Below are 12908 nucleotides of genomic sequence, written 5' to 3'. Positions count from 1 at the left end.
AGTCTGTTCTCTCACTTTACAGGTTTTTAGGAGGAAAACATTGGTTCCTGGAGATATTTCTTGAGAATAGACCTCATTGCATCCTTGTTTCTGTTGTTCAGTTAGCTCCTGGTTGTGTGATGGGAGAAGTCTGAGACCCCTCAATATACCACAGTGGAGGCCATCCATTGAAGGGCGAGTTGCTTAGGTGAGAATAATGTATTTGATTCCCTTCATATCATACTCTGATCCTCTATGTTTTGGTGGGATGCTAAAACTTGCCCCTTCATAGGGCAATGAAAATCAAATTGGAGAGTGAATGTGCAATGATTTCTTACACAGAAAGTGTTAGAAATAGAAGCCATTCTTATTTTTGTTGTTTAAGTAGCTGCCCTATCATGCCCTTGGTCCCTTAATAGTATTCTTACCTCCTGTCTAGACTGGCCCAGCCTTTTTAAAGTTTTCTTCCTATTTATTGTCAGAAGGATAAATCAAAGGGTTTGGTCTGTAACAGAACAGAAGGGTTTGGTCTGTTGACTGTCTCTCAACTCCAGTAGGGAAATTACTTACCACCCGTCTCCTTGCTGTTTTCTCCCTGCCCAGTGCTGAGCAGAGGAGGTATTCACAAAGCATTCATTGAAGAACAAGGAAAAATGCTCAGAAAGTTTCTGCCATTGTTTGGTTCTCCTTTGTACGTCTATTCCCTCTTCAGGTCGGTGCCTATCTCCCCCCAATACTGTGAAGATGTGGTGGTGCTTTAGGGAAGTGAGTTCTAGTCTAGAATAATTAAATGGTTTTGCATTTTTATAAAACTATTCTCCAGTTCCATTAGACTTGGATATTCCTACAGCTATACTCCACTTAGGAAAGCAGGTTAAATGCCTTTACTAAATCATTTGGTTTTAAAAACAAATGCTCCAAGGAATTAAAGAATGAGTGCTTTTATACTTGTTCATTGAAACCAGACCTCCAGCTAAAAACACTTCTTGTTTCATTTGCTGACCTCCCATTTGAAGTTAGCTCAAGTGAAGCCCAGATTGTTTTTAGAAGCTTACAATTAACCTCAAGTCATGAAAGTGAGAAGAAAATGGCACAAATGTTCATTTTATTTCAGTGCATGCTCAAAACTTCTGATGACCTGTGTAATAGACTACAGCTTATAAATGTAGCACATTTATGATTTAATGGATTAAAATAATTATCTTTTCTAATATAAATTATTTAATTTGTGTTGAAATATTAATAAACTATATAACTTATGAACTGTAGAGTTACAGTAATGACTTGAAAGTCTTTTATTTATTTATTTATTTATTTACTTTTACTGAATCACCATGAGATACAGTTACAAAGCTTTCATGTTTGAGTTTCAGTTGTACAATGATTGAACACCCATCCCTTCATCACTGTACATCTTCCACCACAAATGTCCCCAGAATTCCTTCCCCCATCCCACCCCTCTCTCTGTCTCTATGGCAGATAACTTCCCTCTTACTCTCTCTACTTTTGGGCATTATGGTTTGCAATACAGATACTGAGAGGCCATCATGTTTGGTCCTTTATCTACTTTCAGCTTCCCGAGTGATCCCTCCAACCATCATTGACTCAGTGATCCCTTCTCTGTTGATCCTTTCTCTATCCTAGCTGCCTTCTCCCCCAGCTCAGCAGGCTTCCCACCGTGGAGCAATCTTCCCGGCCCTTGTCTCTACTGTCCTTGGATGTTAGTCTCATATTATATTATTTTATATTTCACAAATGAGTGCAGTCATTCTCTGTCATTTTCTTTCTGATTCATTTCACTTAGCATGATACTCTCCATGTCCATTCACTTATATGCAAATTTCATGACTTCATCTTTCCTAGCAGTTGCATAGTATTCCATTTTGTAGATATACCAAAGTTTCTTTAACCAGTCATTTGTTCTCAGGCACTCTGGTTGTTTCCAAATTCTGCCTATTGTGAACAGTGGTCAATGTACAAGTGCGAATGTCATTTCTGTTGTGCGTTTTGTACCCTTGGAATATATTCACAGAAGTGGTATTGCTGGGTCAAATGGGAGAATAATTTCTAGTTTTTTGAGAACTATCCTTATTGTTTTCCAAAAAGGCTGGACCAACAATGAAGGAGAGTCCCATTCTCCCCACTTCCATGCCTACACAGGTTGCTTTTATTCTTTTGGATGAGTGCCAGTCTCTGATGTGAGATTGTTGTTTTGATTTGCATCTCCCTGATGATTAGTGATGTAAAGCATTTTTTCATGTGCCTTTTGGCAATTTTTATTTCTTTTTCTGTTCATTTCTTCTCCTCATTTTTTGATGGGGTTGGAGGTTTTATTCTTTCTAATTCTACTAATGTCTTGTATATCCTGAATATTAACCCTTATCTGATGGGTACTGGGTAAATAATTTTCCCCATTCTGTGGGCTCTCTGTGTTTTGGTCAACTGTTTCTTTTGAGGTGCGGGAGCTTCTTAGTTTAATATAGACCCTTTTTATGTGTTTTTTCACTTGCTTATTCAGTTGTATTTCACCCTTAAAAATGCTTCAGTGTCATGGAGGGTTCTGCCTACTTTTTCCTCCATGTACCTTATGGATTCAGGTCTGATATTGAGGTTTTTAAATCCACTTTGATCTGACTTTTGTGCCTGGCATTAGACAGAGATTTGAGTTCATTTTCTTACAGGTAGCTGTCCAGTTTTCTCAGCACCACTTGTTGAAGAGGCTTTCCTTGCTCCACTTCACATTTCTTGCTCCTTTATCAAAGATTAAGTGATTATATATTTGAGAGTCTGTGACAGAATACTCAACTCTGTTCCATTGGTCTGCAGGTCTGTGAAAGCCTTTCTTTTGTTTTTCACTGATACAGTGGATTTGTGTGAGTGTGTGAGTGTGTGTGTGTGTGGGGGGGCTATTGGGATTGAAACCAGGGCTCATAAATATGAGGTATACACCTAGCAGCATGCCATGTTTCTTGCCCTGGCAGAGGCTTCATGATTTTTATACTTTAGTATTTGAAATATGCATCACTTTTAGTTGCCTCTGTGATGATTATAGTTCTTGTTGTGAAACTTAAAGAAATAAAATATTTTCTGAAAAACATGTGGAAGAGGATATATATGTATATATATACACATATGAAGAATTTATATATATACATAGAGACATACAAATATATCTAAATATCATTTAAAAATTTTTTTTTGGAGTGAGAGTAGATTTATTCAGCAGACCATCTAATACTTTAACCAAGTGTCCCTCAGTCCAGCACATGAACCTTGTCACAGGGGACAGTAAGCATTATTAGCAGCCATTCCAAACCATAGCCTGCAAACTACCTCTTATTTTTTTCCCCCTCATCTTAATTTTTTATTTTTTTGTAATGGATCCCCGTGAGGTGCAGTTACAGACTTACAAACTTTCATGATTATGTTTCAGTCATACAATACTCAGCACCCATCCCTCCACTAGTGCCCATTCTCCACCACAAAAGATCTCAGTGTGGGACCCCTCCGCCCATCCACCACCTCATCTCATCCACCCTGACCTGCTTCTGTGGCAGGGCATACCCTTTTTTCTCTCTCATTTTGGGTGTTGTGGTTTGCAATAGAGGTATTGAGTGGTCATCATGTTCTGTCTATAGTCTATTTTCAGAATGCATGTCCCATCCTGAGCCGGCCCTCTAAGCACCCTTTACTTGGTTGTCCCTATCTTTTTGAAATGCCTTTTCCCCCAGCGTGTGAAGCCAGCTTCCAAGCCATGTAGCAATTCTTCCTGTGCTTATCTTTACTATTCTTGGGTGTTAGTCTCCCTTTCTGTCACTTTATATTCCACAAATGAGTGCAATCTTTCTATGTCTGCCTCTCTTTTTCTGACTCATTTCACTTAGGATGATACTTTGCATGTTATCCACTTATATACAAATTTCATGACTTCATCTTTTCTAACAGCTGTATAGTATTTCATTGTGTAGATGTACCAAAGTTTCTTCAACCAGTCCATTGTTTTCAGGCACTTGGGTTTTTTCCAGATTCTGCTATTGTAAACACTGCTGCAATGAATATTTAAGTGCAGATGTCATTTCTACTATACTTTTATGCCACTCCGGGATATATTCCCTGGAGTGGTATTGCTGGGTCAAATGGGAGCTCAATTTCTAATTTTTTGAGAAGTGTCTATACTGTTTTCCAAAATGGCTGAACTAGTCAGCATTCCCACCGACAGTGAAGGAGAGTCCTTTTCTGCCCACATTCACGCCAACATCAGTTACTTTTGTTCTTTTGGATGTGGGCCAGTCTCTGTGGTGTGAAGTGATATCTCATTGTTGTTTTGGTCTACATCTCCCTGATGATTAGTGATGAAGAGCATTTTTTCATGTGCCCTTTGGCCATTCGGCTCTCTTCTTTGAGAAAGTTTCTGTTCATTTCTTCACTCCATTTTTTGATGTGGTTGGATGTTTTCTTTTTGTAGAGTTCAAGCAGTGCCTTGTGTATCCTTGATATCAACTCCTTATCAGATGGGTATTGGGTGAATATCCTTTCCCGTTCTCTAGATTGTTGTAAATATCATTTTAAAACTCTAAAATTTATATATATTTAATATGTTAATCTTTATGACATATGACATATTTGATGTGATTTAATATGACAATGAACATGCAGTCCTTACCATGGACCCATATCAAAAAAGTCTTTTTATAAAGAAATATTTTTTTATGAGTCTGTGAGCCATGTGGTGATTGCTGCTTTATAGTCCATGTTATATGTTGCCAAGTGAACAATATTTGGTTTGTAAAAATCCAGCGAGAAACCTCTGTGGAGCAACAGTCTGTACTGGCTGGAGGGTAGGGGTCTGTGTTGTATCCCCTGCCTTTCTGAGTCCCTCCAGGCCAGAGCAAATACCATTTTCAATATGGTAACACCATCCAGACAGGAGTATGAAGCATTTCTTTAATTCAGATTTAAGGCTTGAAAGATTTTTGAGACTGGATGAACCCTTGCTGTGGAATATGGATTGTGTATACTTTAATATACTGATTTAAGTGCAGTTATGTTAGACAAAAATGTAAAATGGTATGGTTTGCTATTGGCGTCTGGTCTCTTTAAGTAGATATCAATGATTTATTAGTGCATTTTTCTAATCCCTAAGGAAAAGTTTTCTATCCTGACCCAATTACCATTTCTCCTGGTTATTTAGGTCTTCTATGTTCTCTTCTCTCTGTACTGTTCTCTTCTTCTTCTTCTTCTTCTTTTTTTATTGAATCACCATGTGGAAAGTTACTAAGCTTTCAGGCTTAAGCCTTAGTTACACAATGCTCAAACAACCATCCCTTCACCAGTGCACCACCAAGAACCACAGTAAACATCCCCCCCACTCCCCTACCCCCCTTGCCCCCCACTCCACCTGTGTAGCTGATAAATTTCACTTTACTTTCTCTTTAATTTGATTACATTCAATATTTCAACAAAAAATTCACTATTATTGTTTGTAGTTTCCCCATCCCGCCCTCCCAAAGTCAGACCTGCTGGAAAGGAAGCATTTGATAATTTGTTTTCCATTGTTGAGAATGAAGAGATATGAGGTCGTGTGGCCACCGTAGCAGCCGCGAGATTTTGGATTTCTGTATTTTAGTATTTTAGTAACTAAGTCCAGAGAAATTTCTGCCAGAAGTTGCATCATTGCTAGCTCGTACCTCTCTGCTACATTATATTCCACATATGAGTGCAATTTTTCTATGTCTGTCTCTTTCTTTCTGACTCATTTCACTCAACATGATAGTTTCCATGTTGATCCACTTATATGCAAATTTCATGACTTCATCTTTTCTAACAGTTGCATAGTATTCTATTGTGTAAATATACCAAAGTTTCTTTAACCAGTCATCCGGTTTTGGGCACTCCGGTTTTTTCCAGATTGTGGCTATTGTAAACAGTGCTGCAATGAAAATAGAAATGCAGATGTCATCTCTACTATACCTTTTTGCCTCTCCAGGATATATTCCCAGGAGTGGTATTGCTGTGTCAAATGGGAGCTCAATTTCTAATTTTTTGAGATTCGTCCATATTGTTTTCCAAAAGGGTTGAACAAGTCGGCATTCCCACCAGCAGTGCGAATAGCTAAATCAATTCTTCGGAAAAAGAAAATGGGAGGAATCAACCTCTCCAACTTCAAACTCTACTACAAAGCGGTAGTAACTAAAACAGCATGGTACTGGAACAAAGGCAGAGCTGCAGACCAATGCAACAGGGTTGAATATTCTGACACACCACTCCAAATATATGATCATCTAATCTTTGATAAGGGAGCAAGAAATGTAAAGTGGAGCAAGGAAAGCATGTTTAACAAATTGTGCTGGCAAAACTGGACAGCTATATGCAAAAAAAAAGTACTGTTCTATTTTTATCCCACTTACTTGTCATGAAATGAGAACTTCCCTATTAAACTCTTTTCACAATCTGCAGAGAAAATTTTTGTATTTGTAGTTGTACATGTAAAGGCTTCACTTCTTGTGCATCCGTTAGTTATATTGTTTTCTTGGGAATACTGCAAAATGTTTGTATCCACTAGTGTCTGAGTTAATTTTCTGTTTTCCCACTTATGCATTTTTTCCATTTATATTGGGTGTGTTCTCTTATTTACCACTGTGATAAGTTGTGGAAGGAGGGCTTTTCCTGCTTTAGACATGTTGTTAAAAAGAGTAATATCAGTGTCAGGGCCAACTTACATGGGTTTCTGCACTAGGTTTACATGTGGACATATTTCACTTTGATATAATGGAATTTCACTGTGTACTATGGAATTATATAACATGGTTGCCAGTACAGGAGGCTTCAAAGTTCTGCCACATCAATACAGATATTAGTTTTGTGTAGAAATCTCTATGTAAATTATAAACATGACAGGTAAGTTCATTATTGTGTTCTATTCCTTGAGTACATGGGTAGGTGGATATGGCTGTCAAAGAGATTCGAGTAGAAGTCGTGAATAATCCTCTCCAAAGCCTTTCTGGAAGATGTGATAGATCCATCGGGACGTCAGAGGGCAGTAATCTTGGTCTTGTAGTTGGCGAAGGACAGGCGAGCGTTGCAAATACTTTTCCTGGCTTCTGCTGCACTGGCCAACACTGCTGCTCTTCTTTCTTTGAGGTTTTCCTTTATCGCATCTCTGCACAGCTTTGTGAGCTCCGACGTTAGCTTGTGGTTGCCTGAGGCTCGCGCCAAACCACGTTGACGAATGAGCTTGAGAGTTTCCGAAGACAGGCATCTGTTTGTGGCTTTCTCACTCTCATCATTCTTCAAAAAGTCATGGAGGTGCTGAACCAGTCAATTGTATTCCTCGTCAATGTTGTCAAGGAAGGCATCTTCCCACATTGCTGCAATAGTGCCAAAGAACTCCCAGTTGGTGGTCATTCTGGGAGTTACATGGATGGTCTTGGTCGACATGATGAATTCAGACAGTCTCTCACCCTGATCGTTCCATTCTAGGCCATGTGTCCCAATGTGGAGTTCTCCGGGCAACCTTTTCGGACCTATCTTGGCATTAAAATCAACTACAATGATCTTGTAGAAGGTGTGGTCTTTATAGAACGTCCCCAGTTCCATGTGGAACCTCTCAATTTCTTCTTCATCGTAGTTGGAAGTTGGTGCGTAGATGACGAAGATAGAAACTGCAGGCAGTGAGCCACATCTATTCAAGTGTAATCGTCCAATTCAGGTTGTTAGGCATTCGAATGAATCGATGCTCATGGCCAAGTTCATGTTGACAAGGACACCAACGCCTCTGTTATCACATGTTCCGAGGAACAATTCTTCTCCAGTGTCAAAAATGGCATGATGTGAGAATGTCTCCTCGTTTTGGTCAGACCAATGATGTTGTACTTGATCTTCTGCACTTGCACCATCAGGTCTTTGATGGATACTTCTGATGCCAGTGTACGTGCAATGAAAGTAGAGACAATCATTGTAGTCTTTCTTCGTTTTGGCAGTCTAGTTCATCCCCGAGATTTTTTCAGCCTTTCCTTGCTCATCTTTCTTAACGCTGCCGTATTGGGGGCTCTTTCGATGACAGGTGGATGAGGCCAATTGTTGTTACTGTTGTTGGCATATCGAATATGCCACGGTTAACTTGCTAGGCTCTGCTGTGTGGGCGTGATACTCTCGGTGGCTTGCCAGGTTCTCCGAGAGGGACGAAGGCTTTTAGGGCGGCCTCTAATCATCCTTAGAGTTGTTACCATGTTTCACACCAAATTTAAACCTATCAAATATGGTGCAGGAAAAATAGGCACTAAGTTTCTTATGGTGTTTTGTGCGGCCGCAATGTGGCCACATGGTCCAGAGAGCAGCCTGGAGCATGGTGGTGGCTGGGTAGTGGATGTAGTGGGGGTTGGCCAGTGAGGTATTTGTCTGGCTTGGGTAGGATTCCGCAGGATAGATATGTCGCTCCCAACGTTCTCCCTTTTGAAATCCAAAACACCATTTCATTGGTAAAGACGAGTACAGCGCCTGGTCCGGACAAGGTCAGACCTGAACACCTGAAGAATCTGCTGCCAGTACTCATCAATACACTGGCTCGACTCTTCACACACTACTTGTCTGAATGCAAGTTTCCGTCTCAGTGGAAAACCAGTAGGACCATTCTGTTGTACAAGAAGGGAGACATCCACGACATCGGCAACTATCACCCAATCTGCCTGCTGTCTGTCGTTTACAAGTTGTTCACTCGTGTCATCCTGAATAGAATAGGCAGAACACTAGATGAAGGATGACCATGCAAGCAAGCCGGGTTCTGAAGGGAATTCAGCACGTTAGACCACATCTACACAGTGACCAAACTCATTGAAGTTTCGCGAGAGTTCAAGATGCCGCTCTACCTAACGTTCATTGACTTAAAGAAGGGCTTCGATTCTGTTGAGACTGAGGCAGTCATTGAAGCCCTGGCCAAACAGGGCGTTCAAACTCAGTATATCAAAATCCTCCGTGAGCTGTATTGTGGATTCACCACCAGGATTTCACCATTCTACAAGGAAGTGATCATTGATGTAAAGAGAGGGTGCAGCAGGGTGATGCCATTTCACCGAAACTCTTCAGTGCCACCCTCGAGAACATCATGTGAAGATTAGAATGGGAAGGAATGGGAGTGAAGATAGACGGTTGGCAATTATACCACCTCCGCTTCGCTGATGACATTGTTCTCATAACACCAAACATTAGCCAAGTGGCACAAATGCTGGCTGACTTCGACCATGAGTGTAGAAAGGTCGAATTGCAACTGAATCTCAACAAGGCGATGTTCATGAAAAATGAACTGGTCCCTGAAGCTCCATTTGCTCTCAACAGAACGAACATCTCCAAATTTGTACCTGGGTCGAGAAATCAACATGAGGAATGACTTGGCGCCAGAACTGTGCAGGAGGAAGAGAGTAGCGTGGAATACCTTCAAGAGCGTCTAAGAATTGGTTAAGAGGACAAAGAGCCTTTGACTCTGGACACATCTTTTTGATTCCACTGTTCTTCCTGCACTAACATACGCCTCAGAGACCTGCGCCCTACGCAAACAGGATGAGAATGTTATTAGGGTATCCCAAAGAGGAGTTGAAAGAGCTATGCTAGGAGTATGACGTCTCACTCAAGTGAGAGAAGGAATCTGGAGTTCTGACCTTCATTGACCGTCAAGAATCAGGGACGCTGTCTCATTTGCCAAGGCATCAAAAATCAGATGGGCCAATCATGTAATGCGATTCAGAGACGACTGCTGGACTAGAGCTGTTACCAACTGGATTCCATGGGACGTCAGAAGACCTCGTGGCTGCCCACCAACTAGATGGTCAGATTTCTTCGTCAAATCCCTGAGTGAACAATTTGAGACTCTTTCTGTGCCTGGAGCGAGCAGATATCATTGGACTACACTAGCACGCAACAGGGACAAATGGAGATGAGTAGGCACCTGCTCGAACAAATCAAAGATCAACGGGATGATAAGTGATGCAAGTGATTCCTTGAGTGCAGCTTGTTGATAACTTCTTTTTTTATTTTTAAAAATGCATTACTATTTGGAGAATATAATCTTAGAAATAACCATTCCTCCTGCTTTTCTGTCATTGAAAATAGGTGTAATTGAGAGACTCATGAAAACTTTGGAAGCTTATTACGACTGAGTGTGAATACAGGTACATTGTGCTCCTGTAAGAGAGTCCTACCTTTTGTTTTGTGTGATCCCTAAAACTGTAAACTGTAAAGTAGGTCTAATATCAAAAGTCAGTTGCAAATGCATGTTTTCTGTTCAACGCATGATTATGAAGTGACTCCAAAAAAATTGTTAGAAGCTCTGATTCTCCAATTGCCCATGTTAAATTGAACTTAAAAATGGAATTTTCCTTAAAAAATTTAGAGTTTTGGTATACTCTTCTCCCTGCTCTCTCTGATAGTAACATCTTCTATCACCATACTGCCTTTAACAAACAAAGAAATCCACATGGTATAATGCTGCCAAACTGTAGACTTTATTTGGATCAGACATTTTTTTTCATCATATGAAGGACAGAATTTTATTTTATTTTTTGTTTAGTGAACAATACCTGGCAATGTTCAGGGATTTCTGATGGCTCTGTGTTCAGAGGTCACTCCAGGCAAGGCTCAGGGGACCATTTGGTTTGCTAGGGATTGAACCTGGGTCAGTGAGTACAAGGCAATACCTTGCCTTGCAAGGTACTTACAGCATACTCCTGCCCCCAAAGGACTGAATTTTGAATAATTTTTTATAGAAAACATAATTATATTGTTTAAGAAACTGAATAAGTTATACTTTAAAGGATTGAGAAGTCTAATGTAAACGTTTTTTTTGAGTTTATAGACATATCTAATATCGCTGTCTGTCACTGTCATCCCATTGTTCATCGATTTGTTCGAGCGGGCACCATTAATGTCTCTTATTGTGAGACTTATTGTTACTGTGTTTGGCATATCCAATACATCACGGTTAGCTTGCCAGGCTCACCATGCGGGCGCAGTACTCTCGGTAGCTTTCCGGGCTCACCGAGAGGGGCGGAGAAATTGAACACAGGTCAGCCATGTGAAAGGCGAAGAATGCCTTACCACTGTGCTATCGATCTAGCCCATATCTAATATATTGGAAGAATATTAAATAATTTTGAAGATGAAAGCTTAAGATATTCCATATTTTAATTTTTGTGTACAAAATTTGTCATTTTGACCAAAATATATATTATTCTGTATGAGCATATTGTTTATTATGTGAATATTTCTTTTAAATGAATGCAGTTTGCAGTTTTTTAAACATTAGGAATGAGGATATAAGGAAATTTCTCTAAACGCTCTTGTTTTATTTTGTAAACTTTATATTTACAAAATAAAATATAAAGGTTTTTACAAAAGGAATTCTGTAATGTGTGTATTGTGGAATGTGCTTTCAGTTTTGATGAAAGCAAAACAATTATTTTTATGCAGTACACATCAAAGCACATCAACAATATGCTGAGCTACAAAAATACTAAGGTGTTCGGAGGAAGTACATAACTATTTAATTTTATTTTATTCATAAAAAGATGTTAAATCATTTCATCTATTTTTAAAATTTTATTTGATGCCTTAGCAGTGTTATGTTGCTTATAAGATTGTGGATTTGCAGCTTGCTGCTTTTTTGTGTTCCTTTGTATGTATTATAGCTAGGATACCTTGGATGATTGATTGACCTTTTAAACGTTTTGTTTTTGTAAATTCCTGAACACTCAGTTCAAGAGACTGTAAAGTGACTGTATGCAGCATTCCAAGAAAAAAAAGAAAGACCTTTGAACTTAAACATGTTCTTAACGACAGTCTTTGTAAGGAGTGGGAGAAGCTTGTATGCATTGGAGACATTGCTCTCATCTCAACGAAGCAAATACTAGCTAACAGTGTGGATGATAAAATGGGACCTAATGTACTTTCCCAACTTCCACTCTTGGATGTATTTTGTGATTTTCAACAAGTAGGATTAAAAAAAATGTTAATGCTAGAAAGAGTTCTATAGCAAGGTTATGTGTACAAATGTAAGGGGAACACATGAAAAAGTATAGACCTGAACTTTCATCGAATCTGGCAAAGTATATCTTAACATTGAAATTAGATTTCTTCATTTGTAGATGGGATAGATCAAGAAGAGGTTTACAGGAAAAGTCTGTTTTTGCCCACTGCTTCCCATAAAGTTCCATTTATGAAGGTGATTTTAGATGGGGGCAGTGTCAGGGTTGTTAGAGCCAAGTTCTAATTTGGGCATTCCTGCGTGGCTTTCAAGTGGTGCCACAGCAGTTTGGCTGAAATCTATGAGTATTCCCAGAACAGAAGCCTATTTAAAAGAACTGTTGATGATGAAAGGTTGTGCATGTATTGATTTTTATGTAGGCCAATGTTATGGAAAGATTAAAACAAAGAGATGGAAGTAGAGAAGTTCTCTTAGGCTTCCCTCCCTTGGTTTGCCTCTGTTGAACTAGTTCCTGGCATGCATGCAGAGGCCACAGGGCAAGAGAGAAATGCTTTCCAAAGTCTTTTAAATATTCTTTTCCCCCCTTCTTTATATTTGTAAGCTCTCCATAGGCCAGAGCTGCCTCTTTGAATTTGCAAAGCTTGATATCACTATTGTTCCTGTGGTCAAGAAGACCTACTGTGTTGCTAATAGCCAGTGGCATTGCTATATAGGGGCTGTCTCTTTTGATTAGCATTGTCTTTATTTGAGGATTATAGGAGCCACCTGTATGGTGTTCTGGAGAAACTCCTCAGCCTTTTAAAGATAAGCAAGTAGCGTGTTATTCATTTAGATATAATAAATCTTCCTTAGCTTACCTAAATAAACTTGAGTTTATATTAGAGACATGATGGCGCTTAATCCAAAAGCAGTCCAATTTGAATTATAAACTCCTAATGGTCTTAATTGATTTCATTTT

This window comes from Sorex araneus, chromosome 4 (assembly GCF_027595985.1).
Source record: "Sorex araneus isolate mSorAra2 chromosome 4, mSorAra2.pri, whole genome shotgun sequence".
Lineage (NCBI taxonomy): Eukaryota > Metazoa > Chordata > Mammalia > Eulipotyphla > Soricidae > Sorex > Sorex araneus.
Note: the sequence above shows the minus strand (reverse complement) of the source record.